General features: G+C 41.8%; 1 protein-coding gene across 1 annotated transcript in view; it reads left to right on the top strand.

The window, feature by feature from the left end:
• The first annotated feature begins 8689 nt into the window (after positions 1-8689).
• The window catches only part of LOC119420900 (neurexin-2), a 267108-nt gene continuing 252021 nt past the window's right edge, over positions 8690-23776 (top strand). The window contains exon 1 of the mRNA XM_037688319.1: positions 8690-8972. The gene's annotated coding sequence lies outside the window, so the exon portion shown is untranslated. The remainder of the gene's footprint in view (positions 8973-23776) is intronic.

The raw sequence follows: 23776 nt of genomic DNA, 5'->3' as shown, positions 1-23776 counted from the left end.
TTCAGACAGTTACAACCAGTCAGTCCGGTCTCACCTCTCGCAGGTTATCTGTTTACTCCTCGGCGCTGACCACAGGAACCACAGAAACGTTGTGAGCTGGTGTTTAGATGTTCGCTGCTCGTGCTTCAGCTGAATCCCAGGAAGGACGCTCAGTAACGTACAAGATTTCCTTAAGCCCTGAGGCTTTCGCCTAATATAAGCCTTTCAATATTTTATTGCAACAGTAGCTCTCTGCTCGGCAGATAAGAGCCCTGATTTCCTTGTTGAGGCCGCGGAGCTTCACTCTGACTTGGACCGAAACAAAATCAATGATTGCTCCTGACAGGTCTGTGAAACACACAGATGTTTGTGAGGTTTTAGGCTAGAAATACAGATGTTCAAGAAAAGACTGTAATGGTCTGAAAAATAAAACTAAACAGCAGGTTTTTAAATCCTGCAGCAGATTCGGCCACATACACAAGAGTTGGGTGGGTCAGGTGGGTTAGGGCGGAGCTTTGTGAAGGAGACAGGTGCAGACGTACTTATCAGTCATTGTATGTTAAATGATGGGGTCTGGATCAGGCTGGTTCAGGATCTGAAAAGTTCTGAAGTTGTACAAGAGTGCTCTGAAGTTAACATGAAGCATTCATGGGCAGTAAGACAGGATGGAGGACAGACAGGATGGAGGTAAAACAGGATGGAAGTGAGACAGATGGAGGTAGAGAATAGTTGGTAAAACAGGATGGGGGTTAAAGTGTATGGAGGTAAGACAAGATGAAGGTAAGACAAGATGGAAGTGAGACAAGTTGGAGGTGAGGCAGATTATTTGGTAAAACAGCATGGATGTGAGACGGGATGGGGTAAAAGAGTATGGAGGTAAGTAAGACATGATGGAAGACAGACAGGATGGAAGTAAGACAAAATGGAAGTCAGACAGTATAGTTGCTAGAACATAATGGAGGTGAGACAGATGGAGGTAGAGAATAGTTGGTAAGACAGGATGGGGGTTAAAATGTATGGAGGTAAGACATGGTGGTAGGTAAGACAGGATGGAAGACAGACAGGATGGAGGTAAGAGAGGGTGGTAGGTAAGACAGGATGGAGGTAAGACAAGATGGAAGTCAGACAGTATAGTTGGTAGAACACAATGGAAGTGAGACAGATGGAGGTAGAGAATAGTTGGTAAGACAGGATGGGGTTTAAGTGTATGGAGATATGACAAGAAGGAGGTGAGACAGGTTGGAGGTGAGGCAGAATATTTGGTAAAACAGCATGGATGTGAGACAGGATAGTGTAAAAGAGTATGGTGGTAAGACAAGGTGGAGGTGAGACAGGACGGAGGTGAGACAGAAAATAAATACTAGTTCTGTTAGCAGAGTCAAATAATGAACAAATCCAACAGTTTTGCCTGTAAAATGTTCAAACGGACCATCAGAACTGGTCCTGTCTCTGAAGTGGACTCAATTTCTGGACTCTGTTTGTGGACTCAGTTCGGCCTGCAGTGAATATTTGACTGAATTCTGAGCTTTAGAGGAAGTTTAATTTTTATTCAGATCTACCTGGTTCAGCTTCTTGATTTCAAGACATCAAACAGAATAAATAAAACAGAGATAATATTTTCACAATTCAAAATGTAACTTGCTGGATTATTATCTATGATTCCCAGCAACAAGTTGCTCAAATAAAACACACCCAGGTCAAACTGGTCTCTTATCAGTCGGCTACAAATAAAACATCTCTGTCATTTTAAATCGTTTCTGTATGAAATCATGATAAGTAGCTCAGTGTTAATGTTGAACTCGAACATTTTAAAATCTTTGAGTAACGTCTGTTCATTCAGAGGGAAAAATCAGGAAATAACAGCTGAGTTTATTTTTAATTTTTAACTCTTTTTAAAGATAGTTTGGATGGGTCAGCCGTCACTGACAAGTCAAATATTTATTGTCCAATCTCATGAAAGTTGTGCAATCATGTAATATTCTGTGGGTGTGTTAGTCTGTTAGTAAAATATCTCGTGAATTGGATGGATTTAATGAAACTGTAAATCTACAGCTGATTGCTCTCTGCGCTTAACCTGATCCAAGATGGCCACCACAGCTAATCATCGTTTTTACAGACATTGAGCTGAGAGTAGTAGTGGCTGAGAGTCATCTCTAACACAGCCTGAGAACTAACAGATCGCTTTGTTGGGCAGATTAAAAAGAAATGCTTTTTTTTATTGTCACATTTCACAGAACCAAGAGGGGCATTTGAAATATTGTCCGTTTGTGTTATGAGCGCAATAACTTGAAAAATAAGGAGTTACAGACTACCTGTTTGGTTTGTGCCTGCAGCCACGTGTCAGAATGACAATCAGTGTCTGTCTTCTTGCTTTAGATTCTTGTGTTCATGTTCCTGTGTGTCCTGCTCCGGTGTTTTTCCTTCATGTGCCAGCTCCTTGCTTCAACTGCTCCCAATTCCAAACACCCCAGGTGTTCGTCATTATGTCTCGTTAGTGTCCCTTTAAGTTCAGCGTCTTTGTGTTTCCTGGGTGTTGTGGATTGTGCTCCCGAGCCTGTCGTGCTCTGTCTTCCTCCGTGTCTCCCTGTTCCGGTTATTTTTGTAAGTTTTGCTGCCACGGCAGCTTTTGTTTTTGACCTTCTGTTAATAAATTAGAAAAGATTTACTTTATTCCTGAGCTCCCTGTGCCTGCACTTAATTGTGTTCTAAATAGTCAGAACATGATAAAGAAAGGTCCCTTTCTCTTTTTAATGTTTCTGGCTTCTGTCTGCACCTGACCTGTTTTAGAACTTAATTGCTGACATTTTTATATTCTGTGTTTTATATATATATATATATATCTTGTGTGATTCCTTGAGTATATTCCTTTGTACTGAGACTCTGGCACAACAATTTCCTGCGGTATCAATAAAGTTCTATATTATCTTATCTTTCAAAATTGGGTTGTCACATCAAAATCCAAGATGGCTGCAACCATAGGTTAAATGGCCACTTCTATCATTTGAGGAAACTATGCTTTCTAGTTATTTTTATTGCCCAAAAGTATAGTTTCTTCAAAGGTTTGGGGTGGTCAAAGATTAATCTGGGGCCAAGGCCACCACTGGCCACCCTCTGGCTCCTCCACTGCTCCTGGTGGTGGATTAAATGTCTCCCTCCACTCTCCAGGATCAGTCACTCTGCGCTGCCTCGAACAAAAAAACTCCCTCTGTTCTCCTGCACAGTTTAACTCCTCCTCCTTTGAATATTTTGCACCAAAAACATTTAGGTTTACTGACATTTCCTTTTCAACTCCAGTCCAGAAAAACACTCATCGCATAAAGTACATTCACTGTTCGGATTCCTCAGAGATGAGGGAGTACGTCTGGTTTTAACTCTTGGTTTTTACGTTGCCTTTCAAAATACTGAATCTTAATTTTTTCTAATGTTTATAGAACGTGAGATTAATCTGAGACTGTTGGGATTAAAACGAGCTGCTTTTATCAACCTCACATTCTTTCTTTATTAATTTGCTTCCTTTCTGCTGAGTCTCTCTCGAGCTCTGAGAAGTTCTTCCAGCCCTGAAAGTCACCCTGCTTCACATTTACTCCAACGTGCAGAAAATTAAAACTTTAAATGCCTCCATACAAACATCAGCTGCTGCTCTTTAATCATGCATGTTCTCCAGCTCCTCCTGACGTCACTTTTTGCCTTTTCAAATGTTATTTCTGCAGATTTTAGTTTGTTTGTCATGTACGCTTCATTTCTTATTTTTTGCTCTGTGATTTAGACACCTACACAAAGACTAAATGTGTTTATGTGCATAAAATGTTCTACTATAAATGATATTTACTCACAGCATGTCTGGAGGGCACACATTACATTTACTGTTCATGATTTTCCACATTTCAGATCTCCAAATGACACGAGTGATATAATTTAAAGCTCGACCAGAGGGGAATTAAAGCTTGAAATGTTCCTTTTCTGGAACCCCTGGTGCTCCAAGATGGCTGCTGTTTGTGGACCTGAACACGTCGACTTTGAGCCCACCGGGTCACCTGCTGCAGGCTCCTCACCCGATGATGGGAGTTTCATACGTTGCTTCACTCTGGTTTGCAGCTCATGTCACGGTGAAATAAATGTAATTGTGCTGATTTTCTGGAATAAAAAGAAACATCTCCCACCCATGTAGATCCCTGGAGTCGTGGGTTTTCCACAGTGAAATTCCCAATTAGCCAAGCTAGATGAAGCAGGCCTGAGAGTGCGTGCTGTTACATGATAAACACATGCGAGGCACACTAATTAAAATTAAACTTTAGTGTGAAAATAAGGGAAAATATTTGTTTGTTTGTTTTAACACAGGTTACAAGAGTTGATTAGGAATGAAGACCCATGGGGATCAGAGCTTGAAATCGGCTGCTGAGGTAGAAGTGCCCATTAAAATAGAAATAAACTGGAACGCCTGACCACAGCATGGTCTAACAAGAAATCATGTCACCATCTTGGTAGGTGCTACACGCCATCCTAATGGCAGCAGAATATAAACATCTGGGGGAAAAAAAAAGAAGTCAAAAAACATGTTTTGCCTTTTAATTGTCTGACTGCTTAAGCTTATTTTTTTACTTGTGTTCATTTCAGCTTCTCTCAATTTCAACTGTTTTGTGTCTCATTTAAGTTCAAGGTTCTTTATTGTCATTCACGTCACATGTGGTACAAAGTACATGAGGTGGAATGAAACTGTGTACACAGGGTCCTAGTTACATCCAAAAATACCAAAAATATAAAGTGTAAAAAGAAACTGTATATATAAGGATGTAAACTTTGCACTAAACAAATGCCAAACAATACGCTAAAAGATCAAAGATAAATGCTAAACATTAATAATGTAAAATAATACGGAATATTAAACAGCAGCCCGAACATGTGTGGTGAGTATGAATGAATAAATACCTTTCTGCTTATTAATTTATTTTTAAATTTCAGTTACTTTTTATTTAGTTAATATTATTTACTTAAGCTAATTTTAGCTTTTGTTTCTTCTGTTGTTTTTAGCTAATTTTAGCCTTTTGCATTTATGTCACTTTTTTCAACCGTTTCAGCAAACTTGTGAACTTTCCACCTCTTTTTGCTAATTGCAGCCTTTTTCTTTTATCATCATCATCATCAACTTTATTTATAAAGCTCTTTAACACCAGCCAGAGCTGAAACAACGTGCTGAACATCAGTAATTAAAAATAAAAGCAAGCATAGAAATAAAGTTAAACACACAATTAATTAAAAGCTCAATTCAAAACACTATAAAACAATGAGTTAAACAGCTTCTTTTCAGCTACTTCTGCAAATTTTAGCTATTTTCAAGGTTTTTATTTATTTATTTTATTTTGGCTCTTTTCACCATATTTCTTCTTTTTTTTTTTTTTTCAACTTTTCTGTTAATTTGAGCTTTTTATGTTCTGTTTCTCTGTGTTTTTTTTATTGTTTTTCTCATGTTTTTTTTTATGATGTTGCTGCTTTCAGCTTCTCTACCATTCAACTATTGTGTATCTTTAGCTCGTTCAGCAGTTTTTATCAAAATCATTCAGCAAGGAAGAATTCATTCTGCATGAAATGTGATTCTCTAGTCATTCTAATGATCAAAACACTCACTTTAAAGAATGTGTTGTTCTATTTTTATTTTAACTGTTTCGTTACATTTTACCTGAGGCACAGTCCGCTAACTGAACGCTGTGGTTCTGTTCTGATCCGAATCATGTGGTGGCATTTTGCTGCTGCTATTGCTTGTTGTGAAGCTCATTACAGCAAACTGTAAATCATACATGTTTTTACAGCACACATGATTATTATAAGACCTCAGCTAAGGTTTCTGGACTCAGCATTTCTGCATGGCTGAGTCCCACTGTCTGCTGAATCCAAACTCAAGCGCACCTCGTCTTCCTTAACGATGATTAGGTGATCATCTGAACCCAATCCTGGTTAACGAGGAGGATTATAAAAACCATCATTGACCTGGTGCAACAGGACCGGCTGGTGGTGATTTAAACAGAACTGGAATAAAAGATAACCATAAAAACATAATTTCCTGTGAAAATTCAGTGTGAATGTTTACTGCTGAATTATTTCAACTGAAAGGTGCTGGAGAGATTTCATCTCTAACTTAAAGAGCTGAATTTGAACAGCCGACGTTTGATGAAAGCAGCAAAATAAAAACTGAAAGCACAGAAAAATGGCAGAAAGGGACAGAATAACCTAAAATAGACAGAGAGAGGTTGAATAATTATAAAATGTCTGAAATTAGAGCTGAAAAAAGAAAAAAACAATGAACTGAAATTAGCAGAAAGAAGCTGAAAGGAGCATGAAAAGTTGAAATGAGCAAAAAAGGCTAAAATGTGCAGAAAAATATAAAGTAGCTTGAAAAAACTTAAATGTGCATTATTGTAAACAGCCCAAAGAGTTTTAAGGATGCAAGCTCCATTTATTTTCAATGATTAAAAACATGCCTGACAAAGCTAAATGTTAATAAAAGTTCAAAGTTCACGTAAACCAAAAGGAATGTCCTGAATGAGCTGAACGTTCTGAGACATGAGTTGTTTAAATAGAACAAAAAAATTGTAGAATAAGTTAGGAGCTGAAAAAAAGAACTGTTCTGAATGATGAAGGACTCAGAAACATTCAGACTTCAGGATCACAGAGTTCAGTTGTGGTTTGGGACTCTGTTAGTCTGAATACATATAACTTGAGGATACATCAGCAAGTGTGTTGAGGATGTCACCACCACTAGGACTGTGAAGTGCTACCCGAACCAGAAACCCTGGCTGAAAGCAGAGAATCATACCCTGCTTAAAGCCAGGGATACTGCCTGGTGGCTCACAGGAACTGGAAAGGACAAGGAAAGATCTGACTGCTGGTATTAAAAGGGCCAAAGCTACATTTGCCCAGAAGATCCAGGGAAATTTTTCCTCATAGGGCCCACAGAGCATGTGGAGGGACATTAAATGCATCAAAAGCAGGGGTGCACAATGCACTAGGGACCCATCACTGCTTGATGCCCTCAACAAGTTCTACACACACTTTGAAGACCCGAACAGACCACCCAGCACCAGACTCACCTCACCACCAGAAGAAAAGTTTCTCAGCGTGGCCTGAGCAGAAGTGAGGAGTACTTTCAGGAGGATTAATCTGCACGAAGCAACTGGTCCAGATAACATACCGGGGAAGCAAAAAAGTCCATGCTCAATAATCCAGGTATACCATCAATCAGTAACTGGTTTGTTTCACTTTGGAGTAAGCTGTTTGGGGGAAGAATCAGTTTTTTGTTGTGTGTTTCCTTGACTGATGAAGCCTTCTGGATGGAAGGTGAAACGTTTCAGCAAAAAAATAAACTGTCCAGATGAACTGACTGAAAATTGTTGGATCCCGGGGAAGGTGCTGAAGACTGTGCCGATCAGCTCTGCGAGGTGCTGGCAGACATATTTAACACCTCACTTACCCTGGCAAAAGTTCCCACCTGCCTGAAGACTGCAACCATCATCCCAGTCCCAAAGAGCTCTACAGTGACTGGTCTGAATGACTACCAGCCAGTAGCCCTCACCCCGATAGTCGCTTAATGCTTTAAAAAACTGGTCATGACCCACATCAAAACAACCATCCACATCAGTGAGGACCCTCAGCAGTACACATATCATCGATCAACAGAAGACCCACGTCCGTATGCTCTTTGTGGACTTCACGTCTGCTTTCAACACCTTGATCCCCCAAACCCTGATGGACAAACTACTCACACTAGGACTAAGCTGCACTGGGTTCTGGACTTCTTAACCAACAGACCGCAGTCTGTGAGGATCCACAACTTCTCCTCCTCCACCACAACCCTCAGCACTGGCTCCCCTCACGGCTGTGTGTTGAGCCCGCTTCTGTTCACGCTGCTCACATATGACTGTGCACCTACCCATCCGTCACATTGTAAAGTTTGCAGATGATACAGCGGTGGTTGGATGCATCACAAACAATGATAAGTCCAGCTACAGGCAGGAGGTGGAACACCTGGAGAGCTGGTGCAGGAAGAACAACCTTCACATCAACGTGAAGAAGACAAAGGAGATAATCATGGATTTCAGACAGAGCAAACACACCTACACCCCATACATCCATCTGCTCACCACAGACTCATGTTCATGCTGCTGTTGTTACGTCATATTGTTTTATATTATTAATATTTAGTTGTTTCTTTTTATACTTTATATTTTGACATTTTTGGATGTAACTGAGATCCTGAGTACATAATTTTGTTCCACTTCATGTACCACGTGTGATGGAAATGACGATAAAGTTGACTTGAACTTGAACTTGGTCTGAAAATAAATGCTCCAAACAACAAGAGGTTTAGTTGAAATCTCGAAGAAATGTCAGAAGATTAGAGAATATATAAAAAAATGTTCATTTTAACAAAACACCTGGAATAAATCCAGAAAGAAAAAGGTTAAAAACTTCCCGGCTCCAAAGTGCAACAGGCTGACAGTGGTTTGCTGAAGGACACTTCAGCAGAAGGAGCATGTGGTTAAATGTCCTCCATGTTGCTTTGAGGAGCAGGGCTCCTCAGCAGCTGACCGCACCCTCAACCCGGAGCTACCTGCTAAACTAGTACCTCCAAGTGTCAGAGGGAGGAGCGGGAGGGGCTGACGGCTCTGCTGCTGATGCTGATGCTGCCCCCCTCCTCCTCCTCCTCCTCCTCCTCAGTGCGGCGGAGGAGAGAAAGCATCTTTGTCTGCACAGAGAGAGGAGCTCCGGGCTTCCCTGCCTACTCCTCCATCGACAGCAGCACCTCCACATAAGGAGACCGTCCCCCATCCTCCCCCCTGGAGATAGTCAGACAGACAGACAGACAGTCAGACAGACAGACAGGCAGAGGACATCCATCTGACGCAGTCAGCTCCGCTCAAACTGGGACTTTTTCCTCGCGCTGCAGGAATATTCCGAGCCTTTCCGCGCGTCCATGTGTCGGCTGGCTGGATGATGCTCAGGTAAGCGGCCCGCACACCTCCCACACGCACAGACCCCCACACGGACGGTGCTGGGGGGACACACACATATTAATTAAACATGTATACAGGGATGGAGGTGAAGCGTTCAGCTGCAGGAATCCACAAAATAATCCTTGATGTGGATTTTTAATCTGTCTTTCTCTATTCTAGGAGGTGTGTGGGAAGGGGGGGGGGGGGGCTGTTCCGGTGAACATTTATTCAAAGGTGACTGGTTCAAACAGACGTTCTGTGGTTTTAGCTGCTGGATGAGGTGCCCTGATAGGGCAACATTCACCACATCACCCCCCCCCCCCCCCCCGCCCCCCCAGCCTAGGAGAAATATGGAAAATGCTCAAGCTTTTGTTTGGTTTCTGCCTCCTGGATGCGTATTTTACATGTTTTTTTAAAGCAGAAATTAAGTTTAGGTGGTGAGTCCTGCAGCAGGCAGAGCCCCTGTCTGTCTGTCTGTCGGTCTGTCTGCTAAAATGCTGGAGGTTGCCTATTTATTATTGAGAGGGTCTTCGTGTTGTGTGCCAGAGGAGCAGCCAGTTTAAAGATCAGGGAAAGGAAGGAGGAGAAAGGAGGGTGGTGGTGATGGGGGGGGGGTGGGCATCATGTTCAACAAAGACTGCCTTCATTTCATCCGTTAGACGGACGATTATTCATAAATCTACAAAGTTGTGAATCAGAAGCAAACGTCTGGGCGTGATGAGGAGTGAAGGTCTGATGGGAGCAGGTGAGGAGGTCTGACCACAGAGGAGGAGCTGGGGGCCAAATTACAGCTTGTAGCAGGTAATTTACAACCCTGTCTGCTCTGAATGGATTATTTTGAATAAACAGAGGGGAGTGTGTGTGGGGGGGGATTTATTCAATCATCATGTATTGTTTAGTGATTTGATGTAACGCATAATCTGGATGCTGCCTTTCATTCACTGGCGTGTTCATTTCTCTGTTATTTAGGAAAGTGAATGTGATCACAGCACCTCCATAATTACATTAATTTAGTATCAATCTGAGGGGAGGGGCCCCAAGGTTGTGCTGCTGCTCAGCTCAGGAGTGCTGCCGCCCTTCCTGCACCTCCATTTGCAAATTCCACTTTGACCGAAACCCGTTACATTTTCTCTCCCCCTGGAAAGAAACGGCAAAAAGCAAAGCTTGTTTTCATGTAAAATGTGAGGAATATGAACCACCACATCTGTTTACAGCTGTTTGCATCCCAGCTGCTCGCCTTATTTAAAATATGTTGAATTTCTTAGTGGGACACTTGACTTTCCAAATCAGGAGGTGGTTCTGTGGGATGAACTTTATGCAGATCTGGAGTTTAAATGACTGTGTTGTTGTTGTTGTTAGGATGATCTTTGCAGGATGAACTGTGCACTGCGTTGGCACAGTTTGCATCCAGACTCTCCTTAATCGTGTTACTATGATTCCTGCAGCTTAACAGCACAGTGTGTGTGCAGGTGCATCTCAGAGAATTACAACATCGGGAAAACGTTCAATATTGTTTTGTCAATCATTTCAGTGTGAAACTCATTATATATATATATATATATATATATATATATATATATATATATATATTCTTTCAGTATAGCCATAGTCTTCAAAATGACAAGAAATAAAGGCTTGAAATATTTCACTCTGTGTGTAATGAATCTATATAATAAACGCGTCACTTTCTGAAATGATTGACAGAAAATATTAACGATATTCTAATTTTTCGAGACACATCTGCGTGTTGTCATTAGCTCTCAGTTCTATTTTGACACTTTGTGTTGGAGCCACGGTTTGATCCTCATTGTTCAGCAGCTATTTTTGGGGCCCTGGGTGCCTTACTCGCCACACTCATGTTGCTATGATCTCACTCACAAGACATCTGCCTTCACTGCTGCTTGTGATCAAGTTTAAGGCTTCTGGAAGGCTTAGCAGAAAGGAAAAGGGCTTTACTGCTGTGACAGCAACAACAAATCTAACAGCGCGCACACGTTCTGATTTCCAAAATAATATTACAAATTACGGCTGCTAATAGTATTAAGTAGCGTGGAGCATTAGATTACATCCCATTTTCTTTATGTTTCAATTTATTTTAGGCTTTATCTCCTAAAGCGACACTTATTTTGTCTTCAGAATTAGTTTGATGGTTGAAGATGAAAGGGAAACGTTAGAATTAAGATGAATTAGGAAGTCTGAGACGAAACGCAAGGAGAGAAGGATGACATGAGCAAGGAGAGCGCTTCAAATAACAGGAGGGCAAAGTTGACATGGTGTGCATGTGTATGTGTGTGTGTGTGTGCGTCACAGCTCAATAGCTCTGGCGTGCGCTGTGGGGAAGTGGAAGGTTACAGATATTGTGTGGCATTGCGAAACGTGTCGCTTCCTCTCTATCATACCCCATCAAGGTCACAGCGGCGGACTGAACGTGGTGGCCCCGGCCTTTTCCACTTCTGGCTCCGGCAGAGGAAATGGGGCCCGCGGACCACTGTTGCTTCTAATCAGGGCTGACGCGTGACTCAGTTGCATGCCAGCTGCGGAGCCAAACAGGGATTATGTCCCTGGATGATGAAGACAGAAAAACAAAGGTCGCTGTTGAGATCTGTGTGTCTCCGCACCTTTGGGGGCGTTTGGCTTGTTCATTTATATGTGGATTACTTTTAATGAACTTTTGCTGAAATGACTGAAACAAAACAGAACAGATGAAGTGTTGAAGCCTGCGGCTGTGTGCTGAAGTCGGAGCTGTGGCGCCAGCAGCAGAGCGTTGGTTAATCTGGGTCATTGTGCCAGTTGCTTCAAAGCATGTGAAACTTCATGAAGCACAGGCAGAAGTCACAGGGGACTCACCAGTCTGCTCCTTTGGTCAGGAAAATGGTTTGCTCTGTTTAAGAGTTACTGGTTTCCACTTACTGTATCTTAGTGGTGGTCAATTTCCTGATTCTGGTAGAAAAAAGTACCAGACAAAATGAGCATTGCAAATGGGATTCCACAAGACTGTATTCTTGGACTCCTTCTGTTTGAAATTCGTGTGCTCCTCTTTATGTCATTCATTAACCACATGATGAAACACGGTGGTTCAGACAGTTTCTGCAAGCATCCCCAACTTCGTAACTGATTTAATCCAAAATCAGTATCCAGTTCTTTGTTGATGGTTATTATTGGTTTTTAAAGAATGACGTAAAGCTGGGGGAAAAAAAATACTTTTGGTAGTGTGTAAAAAGTGCCTTTACTTTTTGATGAAGGGATCTCCTGCACAAGTTGGCCTTAATATGTTATGTCTCTATGCTATACAATGTTGCTGTTTGTGACACCAGAACAATGCATTCTGGGACAATGGCATACATCGGTTCAAGTGAAGATTAAAATATAAGGAGTCAAAACTAAAAAGTTAAATGTGACAAAGTTATATTTTGTATTAGTCCTTATACACAATATATGGGTCGTAATGATCCATTGACCAACTTGTTGGTCAACTTTAATTTAATAGCCCTGGAGCTAATGCCATATTATTTTGGCACGCCGAAGCCTACATTGAGTGGGCGTTTCCCTCATCCTACTTCAAAACAAACTTTTCTTCAAAGAGGATAGTTGGACTGAAAGCTTGATCAACTAGTTGTTGTTTTTTATTATGGGGTTTGTGAGACTTCATGTGTTGTTATTGATATGTTGTGGCATGAAGCATTGGGGGGTTTGTGGGGCATAACTGATGGCTTGATTAAATTGTGTTAACTGCCTTAAATGTTATCCTTCGTGGCCATTCAATTATTAGTTTATTTTTTAGAGCTTTTTGCCTGTGCAGGTAAATTATTTTCTGTTTACTGTAGTTGATTATTCCTACACCTCAACCAATATAAGTTTTTTGCGCTGTCAGCTCCAGGCACTGTCCATGACTTAATTAGTGTTTTATGTAATTAATCCCCCTTTTGACTTTAATTTTGGGGGAAGGTTGTTACAGATGGAGGGCAGCACGGTGGCGCAACTGGTAGAGCTGCTGCCTCTCAGCGAGAAGGTTGCCGTTTCAAATCCTGGTCTGGGGGTCCTTCCTGGGTGGAGGTTGCATGTTCTCTCTGTGCTTGCATGGGTTTTCTCCAGGTACTCCGGTTTCCTCCCACAGACCAAAAACATGCATGTTAGACTGATTGATAACTCTAAATTGTCCCTGGGTGTGAGTGAGAGAGTGAATGGTTGTTTGTCTCGTTTGTCTCTATGTGGCCCTGTGATGGACTTGCGACCTGTCCAGGAGTGTATCCCGCCCCTCACGCAGTGATTGCTGGACATGGGCACCTGCGACCCCCGTGACCCAAAATGGAAGAAGCGGGTGGATGGATGGATGTTACAGATGGACAACCGGATCATCCGCTGACCATTAATAACTATAATAATTATAGAATTATAATAACTCTAATAATCCGTTGACTCTTGTTAATAAACAACAAATATATCTTTCTTTCTTTGAAACATGCTTTTAAAACTATCATGTCAAACTGATTTGCTTACAAAAGCAGTAAAAGCTTTATTTTAAAAATTTGGTTGTTTGTTTGTTTGTTGGGGGTGGGGTGGGGGTTGGGCCTCTAATTACAATTACTTGATCGGTTTTGGGTTGGGCTTGGAAAAAATGATATGGGTTCAGACTGGGCCGAGTCAGATTTTTTTTAGGTTCGAATGCAGCTCTAATCTGTGGGGGTTAGAGCTGTCATTTCTAGCCCGGGCCCGAAGCCCGGTCCCGCCCAACCCGAATTTGAGCTGGGCCGGGCCATAATATTGTGCTGGATGGGCGGGCCGGGTCAGTGTCGAGCTTTGATTGAGTCAGCGGATGCATGTGGCTGACAATCCAAATAATATGGCAACATGGCTTGCCAAACAATCACCAGCTGCACGAGGCCATTTGACCGCGCGCTGACCGGCCTTGAAAGAGGTAAAAAAAAAAAACGTTCAGTTAAGCCTCAGATGGGACTCCTGCCAGGCAGCAATCCATCAAAACCCAAATGGACGTTCAGCCGCTGCACTCAGCGGACGCGTGCGACCGACAACCCAAACAGGTGAGATCCCAAAATATCCTGCAGACATGTCAGAGCAGGGTCCATGTCTGAATAATGCAGAATGCAGGAAGCAGGGATATAATGTGCTTTGACGCCCATTAAAGGACAAACACCCCCTCAGCTCCGATCTTCTGCCCCCTTTTACTCAGCCACATGCATCTGCCCATCATTAATAACTATATAAGAAGTCAAAGTTTAATTAAAAATATTGGGGTGAGGGGGGTGGGTGTTCTGGTTTGGACCTGTAATTACTGTTAATTCATCGGGTGGGGTCGGGTTTGGAAATGATGTCTACGGGCTGGGGCCGGGCTGAGTCAGATTTTTTGGGCCAGAACGCAACTCTAATGTTAGCCACCCTCTGGCTCCACCATTGCACCTGGTGGTGAATAAAAACCTCCCTCTGTTCTTCTCCACAGTGTAACTCCTCCCCTCTAATATCTTGCACCAAAAAAACATTCAGGTTTACGTGCATTCTCTGTTCAACTCCAGTCCAGAAAAACACTCATCTCCAAAACTACAAAACATTCACTGCTCAAATACCTCATAGACGGGGGACATCAGAGTACTGCTTGTTCATTAGATTGCATGTTTGTGTGTTTTTGTAACTGTGCTATATTTCTTTTCATCTCCATCACTTGTTTGTTCTTGAGCACTCTGAATTTAAGGTTTTTGTGTTTATCAGGTTTAGATGCACAAGAAGTAATTTTAAAATTAGTATTCTTCTCTTTTTGTTCCCTTCACAAAAGCTGACAGCCCACTCATCTGACTAAAAACATGCAAGCTGCAGCTGAGAATCAGTAAACAGCTTCTTTGCAACATTTGAATTATAAAATTAAATCTCTCCACTTCAGACCAACACATGGTTCCCTCGCAGCGCCTTCTTGTCACAAGCACGAGTTCGATCCCAAATTAAAGTCAGGCACCCCTCTGAGCTGCGTTTTACTTGGTTAAATTATTTTACTTTTCCACATCCTCCAAAATATCTGACCGACCCATGTTGTTCTAAGGTCCAAATACAGGCCCTGAAATGTTGACACAAGGAGCAGAAGGAATTAGCATATTCTGATTATAAAAGCTTGATTGGCCTTCCTATATATCTGTGAAATAATGGAGGGCAGAACTGCCTGTGATTTTCCCCACGGGGGTCCGGTGCGTGGAAAAGCAAGGAAAGGGTGGTCTGTAATTTTCTGTAAGCACAATGCTGCTCAGGATTCAGCAAAGGTTGTCAGACGTGGAGACGTTGTGACAAAAATGTCTTTTGAAAAGCTCAGCTGCAGTTCATTAAAAATGTGCATGAGAAAAATGTACTGGATCTTTTATTTTTATTTTTGAAAGACGCATTGCGCTTTAAATGAGAAGAGAGTTTCAGATCAGATGTGCTTTTCTTCCCTTCGTTTTGTTTATAAATGAGGCTGAAGCTGATTCTTATAAAACACAATCACAGATGAGGCTTTCTCTCACTGAGAAACCTCAAAACAAAATCAAACATTTGATTATTTTTTAGCAGTTTTGAAGTCTGGACCTAGAACGTGAAATATTGGAACATTTCTATTGTTGCATTTATTTTTTTGCTGCTAAACTGAACAGAAGTATTTCCTCCTCCCCTGCAGAGCAGCCAAATTTTTGTAGCTGATGGGCTCCGGAGGTTGACACAGTGGAGTCCAATCAGCTCCGGTTCTGATTAAGAGGCGTTCTGTTGGCCATTTAGAGCAAAAAGCCGCCATGATTTAACGTAAGAGCTCATTATCGCACGTTTAAACTCTGAATTCTGCTTTAACGTGCCAAAAATATCACAAAGAACAAGTCTTATTTATTAACTGCTTTACATAAAGGGACAATTCAGATCTTTTTAAGTGGAGTTCAGTGAAAAGCTTAACAATCAGTACCTTACCTGTCGAGGGTAGCTTCTTGCAAAATCTTGGTTTGACGAAATATCATTTATTCTGAATGGACTAATGAGTTAACAGACATTTGAAACCAGGACCCGTGTGGATTGCTGCCATCATTAATTGCAGAGATGGGATTAAAAAAAAGGTTGGAGGTGTCGGGGGTCTGCCTGAAGTCAATGACTGGCACCCCTGAGGGTGAACAGGGGAAAAACTCTCAAAAACTCAAGGATGTTTACAACATTTGAGCCTCTTTCTGGGTTTTCGGAGGCACCATATTGAAAATATTTTCCACCTTTTTATTAAACCCAGACAATTTACTGTATACACTCAATCTATTTAATTTAAGGTTTACCAAAAAGGCTGCTGGCAAATTTAAAATTACATCTGAACAATCATGGAAGTAATCAAAAACTGCTGTGAAAACATTCAAATGTATATATTTAACGTCCAAACATGTAAATTGATCAAATAAACTGTTATTAGGCCCATTTAATATCTTATATTCCTTTTTCTGCTAACAACCTGGACTCAGCATGTTCTATGGCACCGGGCGTAGGTTTGGATTGGTAACATGTTGCTCTTTACCAGTGGTGGGTTCAACTGACCAAAAGTTGGCTTCCATATTTCATTAAGTAAAAAAAATAGCTTTGCTAATGCTAAACCAGTAAACAGGTACAACAGTTAGCGGAAGCGAATGCTAATCCGCTAACCACTAAGACGACTATCAGTCTGCATCACGTCTTTGTCTCTTTCCAGTTAAAGCTGCATCGACCAATCACGTCTGGCCACGTGTACAAGTAGTAAGCCAATCGCATGTCTAACTGACTTCAAGACACGCCCACAACAACAGACAAGACCAAGCTTGTGACTTTTGTTAGAGTTCTTAAAGTTGGCAAAACCTTTTAGCAGAAGCAAACTGTGCTAACGGTTTCCAAAGTTAATGAAAACGCTAATCTGCTTAACAAATAATTAGTTCTACTATTAGCTGTTAGTGGAGTACTGGAAATGTGCACCACTGCTCTTTACTACAAATTCACAATCTGGAACTAACTATAAATAAACTAGAGAAATGTCATTTCCTGCTAACATCAGCTAAAATGTAGATGCAATAGCTAAAAAAGCTGAAAATAGCCAAAAAAGAAAGCTGAATAAAGCTGAAGCAGAGCGAAAGCTAAAATGAGCAGTAAATGGTTATAAACAGCTGAAAAAGTTTGAAGGGTGCGAGAGCTCCATTCATTTTGGTGTTTTTAAAGTGCTTTATAAATAAAGTTGTATTGTATTTTCTTTGATAAGAACATGGCCGACAACGATAAATTCTTCAAAAAGAAAAAAGTTGCTCAAATACCAGAAGTCCCAGCAGGAATGACCTGAACGAGCTGAACGTTTTGAGACATGAATTGTTGAAATAGAACAGAAACTGAGGAACGAGTTACGAGCTGAAAAACTAAGAAAAATGGCTCCTAATGAGAACGATCCAGAAACATCCAGATGTTATGAAGTAGGAAAATAAAAAGCAGCAGCTTAATGTCGCTCACAGTTTAGCTCTTCTATATTTTATTAATAAATGTTCTTTTAAGGGTTGTAAAACATATCTATTTAAATTAAACCTTTGTACATTTGTTCAATGACAACTCCACTTTTAATTTGCTGTTAATTTACTTATAAAAAAAACGATGTCAGTCGACCTCCGGTGCTTATATGTCTAGTGATTGTGTCAGTGAGCAGAAAATCCTGACATTTCTAAATAAACATACAGAATTTTAGAAATGATGATATAATCTCTGCTTTTAAAGCAGGAATTCTTGCTCCGTTTATCTGTAGCTTGTGAATATTTTTTGTGCATGGTTCATTTGCTGACCATTTTCTTTGGTGGATAAAAACTTAAAGTTTCTTCTCATATGACACAAACGAAGCAGGAAGTAGCTAACATCCTTATATATATATATATATATATATATATATCCATCCATTTGAAACAAAGGTTCTGAACAGAACACATAACATAAAATTAAAAAAATCCCCAAATCTGCCTTGATCTGAGGACTAAAGTTGGTGTTGTTTTAATATTAAACAGCTGCACTCTTAGAAAGAGTTCAATTTAAACTATTACACCTGAGATCATTCAAAGAACAATGCACAACAGTTTAGATACTGTATTATTTGTATATAACTTCACTGTGGGTAAAAATTATATATATATATCAGCGTCTCAATCCTTGTTATAAGACAACTTTTCTTAAATGACACATAAAACATCTAAAGTCAACTTAATGAAATTAAGCATACCTTAAATTAAGGTCTAAAACTCTAAAATAAGCATATAATTCTTAAAATCAGCTGTTCAAGAGTTTATAATTCTCAATCTCTTTCCTTGTTATAAGAGAAATCTTCTTAAATGAAGCAAAAAAAAAAATCTTAAAATCAGATTAATGAAGAGGTCAACACTCGTTCTAAGAAAATATTCCTTAAGGAAAGCAACCTTTGCTTGTAAGAAGTGCCATTTTCTTTCATTTTGGACAATTTAGTTGAAAGGCACACAGTAATAGATTTATTTGCCAGTTTTAAGAATTCCAGCCAAGCAACTTTTGCTCACCCCACTGGCAGATTCTTTCTCAAAATAAGAAAATTTGGTCACATCTAGGAATACGTCGCCATTCGTTTTTGCAGACTCGCTCTATCGCTGGTTTTTCAAAATAAGATTGGACATGCCATACAATTGGCTGTTTGATGGATGAGCCGTGTGAGCACTGATTTTTTTAAATTGAAAATAAATTATTTTTAATTATTTAGCACCTGCTGTACCTTTGTGCAGCCCACAGCTCCGGAGCTCCCACTTGCAGCTGATCAGCTGATCTCTGCTCTGCTGCGGAGAAGCGGGCGTGACCGAGAGCAGCCGAGGCGGAGACCAGAAATCACGACACCGTGCTCTTTTAGAGCATTTAGAAACATTGTTCAGAATATTGAAAGAGTGGGAGAAGGGTTTAAAACACCTTTATTTATATATACTTGTACTACTATTCCTACTTCGCGATTTTTCACTTTTCGCAGGGCTTCAGGGTACAGACCCCCATGATAAATGAGGGACTGTTTTTGCAGTGAGGCCCTGAACTGCCACTTTAAGCCGTGTAGCCCTGAAGTGAGTGAACGCTGCTTCATTTCGTTTCCGTTCAGTGCTCCGGTGCCCGTCAGGAAGTGTTGCGTTGCAGATGTAGGAGCGTCGGAGCCCATCCATCGCCGTTCGCTGTGACAGTCTGAACAGAACGCTGCCTCAGCAGCACAAGCCATGCCCTCGGTAACTTAAAACCCAATATCAGTTTGTCCAGGTGTGTGTTTTACAGCGAGGGAGCTCGAAACCACTGCGAAAAGGAGTCTACTTCCTTTTTCCCTGGAAGTGATTCATCCAGCGTTCGGAGGGTGATACGGTAACATCCTGATGGGATTACAGCGTTCAAACTAAATTACAGTCGAGTTACAAAGCAGTGAGCGTAATGAGCTGTAAAGAGTTCTACTTTCCCCAGGACGATTGTCACGTTTCTGGAGTGTTTTACGTTGTGTGACACGTGTTTCTACATGGAGGAGGGGAATCCAGCTGCAGGAGAGGCTGGACCGTCAGCTTTCACGACAGCACGTGCACCAGCCTCCTCCTGCAGGGACGAAAACAACGATGACACCAGGAAGGTTAAACTCTCACCTTGGCTGACGGTCTGATTATTCATTATGTGCACCAGCTCTGCAGCCGGCACCTTTGAATTTCAAACAAGACAAAGAGCGGAGCAGAGTTCTGCTGGTTTTCACTGAGCTGGCATCAGATTTGTCGTCCCGGAGCTCCTGACGGGGTCGCAGGGGTCAGACACTATCTGAGCTGCCGATCGCTCCTCCTGCACGCCAGAGCTCCTTTCTGCAGCAGGAGGATTTATCTTCTCAAGGCGACGTCCACGCTCTCACATGGGAGGGTTCCCAATGGGGGTGGGGGGGGGGGGTCACGTTGGAGGAAAATAGTCTGTACTGGGGGGGTTAAAAGACGAGAGTCCTGCAGGTTTTTTATTTATTTTTGTCCTCTCATGTCCCGGTCTAAAGGCAGATTTAGGAGAATGCAGTTGACCGGTGAGTGACGGGGGTTGGGGGGAGGTGACTAGCAGCTGTCTGCCCATCCATCCATCACACTGATCTCCAGTCACACTCAGATGACCAGCAGGCTTCAGGGTGGGGTGGTGGGGGGAACGCTGGTACAGTTGTTTATTTCATGCTGCCCCTCCGAGTGCCTCCCCCCAGGGAGAGGATTCATACTCGTTTGTTACAGTACGAGCTGGAAATCCTGTCTTAAAGTCAGCGTCTTCCTCGCCCGGGGGCTGCTTCTTCTGAAAAGGTGTTTGTCTCATGTGTCCTCCCTGTGTGGAGGGGGGAGGAGGAGGAGGAGGGGGCTCCGTGGTGTATCAGTGTCAGCTTTCTTTTTGGGTTTTAGTGCAGCTTTCTGATCCTGGTTAAAAAGCTGCTACCAAAGATCAACCCTGGCCTCCTGGAGGAGAAGGAGGAGGAGTGTGTCTGTTTACATGTGTGAGAAGAGGAGGCGCAGCAGCCTCCCGGTTTTGTCTGGTGGCATCCTCCTCGGCATGAGATGTGACAGCTCCGGATGATCTAATCACGGCCGTCGTGGCAGAGCTGCTTATTAACTGAGATTTCAAGGGCGAACGTCTCCATCATTAGCAGCCAGGACAGAGGCCGCAAACTGGTCCATGATGGCTCCTGGTCCTGTCACTGGGGGGGTCTCATTTAATGTTTTAGGTGTTCTGTGTACATACAGAACGTGTCTTTGTGGAGAGCTGTTGTGTTTAAACAAAATAAAACGAAGGTTTTTGTTGTTCATAATTTTAAAAAATCACTTAAGCTGCTGTTGGAGTCGTCATCATCGTTTTTGACCCTGGAGGATGAAGATGCAGCTGGAAGATGTGCACATTTATGAGGTCTCCCTGCTACAAAGAGTCTTTATTGATCTCTGGTATTCGCTGTAAAAGGGAACGCTCCGACAGAGGGTTTATTTACCCTCATTGTTTGTTGGAGCCGTGTATATTTTGACAGATTGAATATTTTCTTTAAACCTCAACCACCACAGTGTTTTTGTGCAGCTGCTTCAGTTCATCTGAGTTCCTGAGATGTTCTTCTATTTTTACTCCTCTGTGAAATGTAGCTGGAAGGTGATCAATATTTCAGATGTAATTATTATTATTTTGGTTGTTTTGCCTCAGCTGCTGCGTGCCGAGCTGAGAACGATGCTCGGACATGAATCAACAAGAGCCCTGCCTGTTTCGACAGAAATTCTTTTTTATGATCAGCATCGCAGATTTAAAGGAATGCGTTTGTCCGTCCCGCTCCTTTGCAGCGACAGATGTTTTTAGGAGAATCCAAAGCATTTCCATGTTTTGTTTTGTTTTTTGCACCTATTGTGCAAAATATTTAATTCTTCTTGCAAAACTGGCTCTCCCAGGATCTAATGGTTACTATGAGTTTTCTCTCAGAGCCTTCAGACTGTCTGTGAGATGCACAATGAAGCCCTTCAGCAGTGGCGCCGTGACATTTCATGCTCGGAGCAATCCGTGTCCTACGAACGAGAAGCCTAATTGGACGTGTCACTTTAAAGGAGTGTCTCTGCGCCTCGGACACTGAGCGTTTGGCTGTGGCCTCCACGGGGAGGGCTCGCCGATGTTATCTGGTAGCCGCCGCCGCGCGTGATGTCACCCGCTCGCTTGTTGCCAGGTTACCAACACAACATCCTGAAGGCGATCCCTGGAGATCTGAGCGACGCCTCAGCTTCCCTCTGCTCTGCCGGCACAGTCATTCAGTTTTTAAACGCATTCCTGTTAAACGGATGATTAGTGGAATTTAAACGCAGGAGTTTAGTTTTAAATATTTGGTCTTGATTCTGTGTTTCTCTGCTCGAGGCTGTGCTTCATGTGCTTCATGCTCCTTCAGAGATAATTTTACTGTTTGGGTTTTAGTCTCTTTCATTTCGTACCAGTTTATACATCAGAAACACTCGATTACACTGATTAGCTGGAAGTACGAAACTCCTCAGAGAGGACATGGAGGTAGTTGGAGTGAGGACAGAGGACACAGAGGACAGTGAGATGAAGAGGGATGACCCCTGAAGAGGGAACAGCTGAAAGAAGAAGATGAAGCTGGAAGTATGAAACTCAAAGGCAGGGGTTAATAAATGCAACATTTTATAACTGTTAGAATAGAACACCACTGTATGCTCAATTTAATTAAATCACAGGTGTAGTAGCCCCTCAATTATCGTGGGGGTTACGTTCCACCCACCCCCTCGATAGGTAAAAAACTGTGAAATATAGGAACGTTATATTTATTTTGGTATTTATATATTTTTTAGGCTTTATAAACCCTTCCCACACTCTTGCAATGTTCTAAACCAGAGCCATTCAACTGGCTGCCCGCGGGGTGACTTCAATCCGGCCCACTGCATTTAAATTTTTTTGTTTCGTTTTGTTTTAGGTTCTGTTTATCACATTTATGATTCAATGCAATAAAATAATCAAATTTAAAAGGTAACAGATCTTTGGTTTATTTACATAATGATTTTAATCAATGGATGTCCGGACCCCGAGCTGCTGGCTTTCAGAAGCTGTGACCCCCTGAGCAGTTTTGTTGAATAGCCTTATTCTAAAATCTTAAACCTACATAATCTGAACAACATACATATATGTACTGTACAGTACTACAGAATTTTATTCACCAGCTCTGCAGAACAGCAGCTCGGTTCTGGTTCTGCAGGCCTACCCTGCAGCAACGAAGCCCACCGCCCCGTCCAGATTGATGTGCAGGTGGATCATTGATCGTCAGGAAGCTCCAGGATTATTTGTGACATTCCTGCCAGTTCTGTGAGCTTAATAGTAGGGATAGGGCCGATCCAGTATCGGTATCGGCCTCCGATACCAGCATAATTTACGTATCGGCTTTTTCCGATCCCCCCGCCGATATTTCCGGTCCATGATGCATGTTGGCTTCAAACTATGGAATGGATTTCCTGAACGGAGGTGTGTCTCATGAGCCCAGAGTAATAAGACCCGCCTCACATTCAGGAAATCCATTTCATAGTTTGCAGCCAGCTACAATGTGAGGACTGAGTTAGCAGCACTGTGGCTAACAGCTAACCAACTTTTCATCGAAACATGTCCACTGTGTGGAAGTATTTTACACTAGAAACACCACAAAACAAGACAGCAACATGCAATGTCTGCAGAGCCATAGCGCCACATTAAACCGCGGTAAAGTTAGTTTTACGTTGGACATTCGAGCTCCGGTGCTTCAGCGTGGCACTACTCTTGCTCAACCCAAAACAGCCAACTCGACCCCCGCCAGCCGTGTCCAATCTGTCCTGCTCAATCTGCCCGTCTCTAAGGAGGGACAGACTGAGCGCGGCTGACCGAAATCAGGCTGCCTGCTTTGGATTGAACAAGAAGAAGACATCGCTGAAGCCCCGGAGCTTGAATGTTTACTGAGAAGTTGCTAAACTTCATCATAATTAATGACCAACCACTATCAGTTGTAGAAAATGAAGGATTTTGCAGCTTGATACTTGCAGTCAAGATATAGTTTACCCTCCAGGAGATATTTATCAGTACAACAGTAGACAATCATAAAAAAAACATATGATTTGAAAATTACAAGAAAATTATATATATATATTAAAAATTAAAAAAGGAAACAAAAACAGCAACATTATAAAATTATAAAATACTAAAAACAGGAACATGTCTGTTGGTTTATGCCATGAACTTAGCAGATGTTTAAAGCCATTTAACATTTTATTTTAATTAATTCATTTATTCATTCATTTAAAAGAAACAAAACAAATTCATCAAAAAGAAAA

Source organism: Nematolebias whitei, chromosome 14 (assembly GCF_014905685.2).
Source record: "Nematolebias whitei isolate Nwh7 chromosome 14, NemWhi1, whole genome shotgun sequence".
Classification (NCBI taxonomy): Eukaryota; Metazoa; Chordata; class Actinopteri; order Cyprinodontiformes; family Rivulidae; genus Nematolebias; species Nematolebias whitei.
This window is presented reverse-complemented; position numbering and strand designations above follow the sequence as displayed.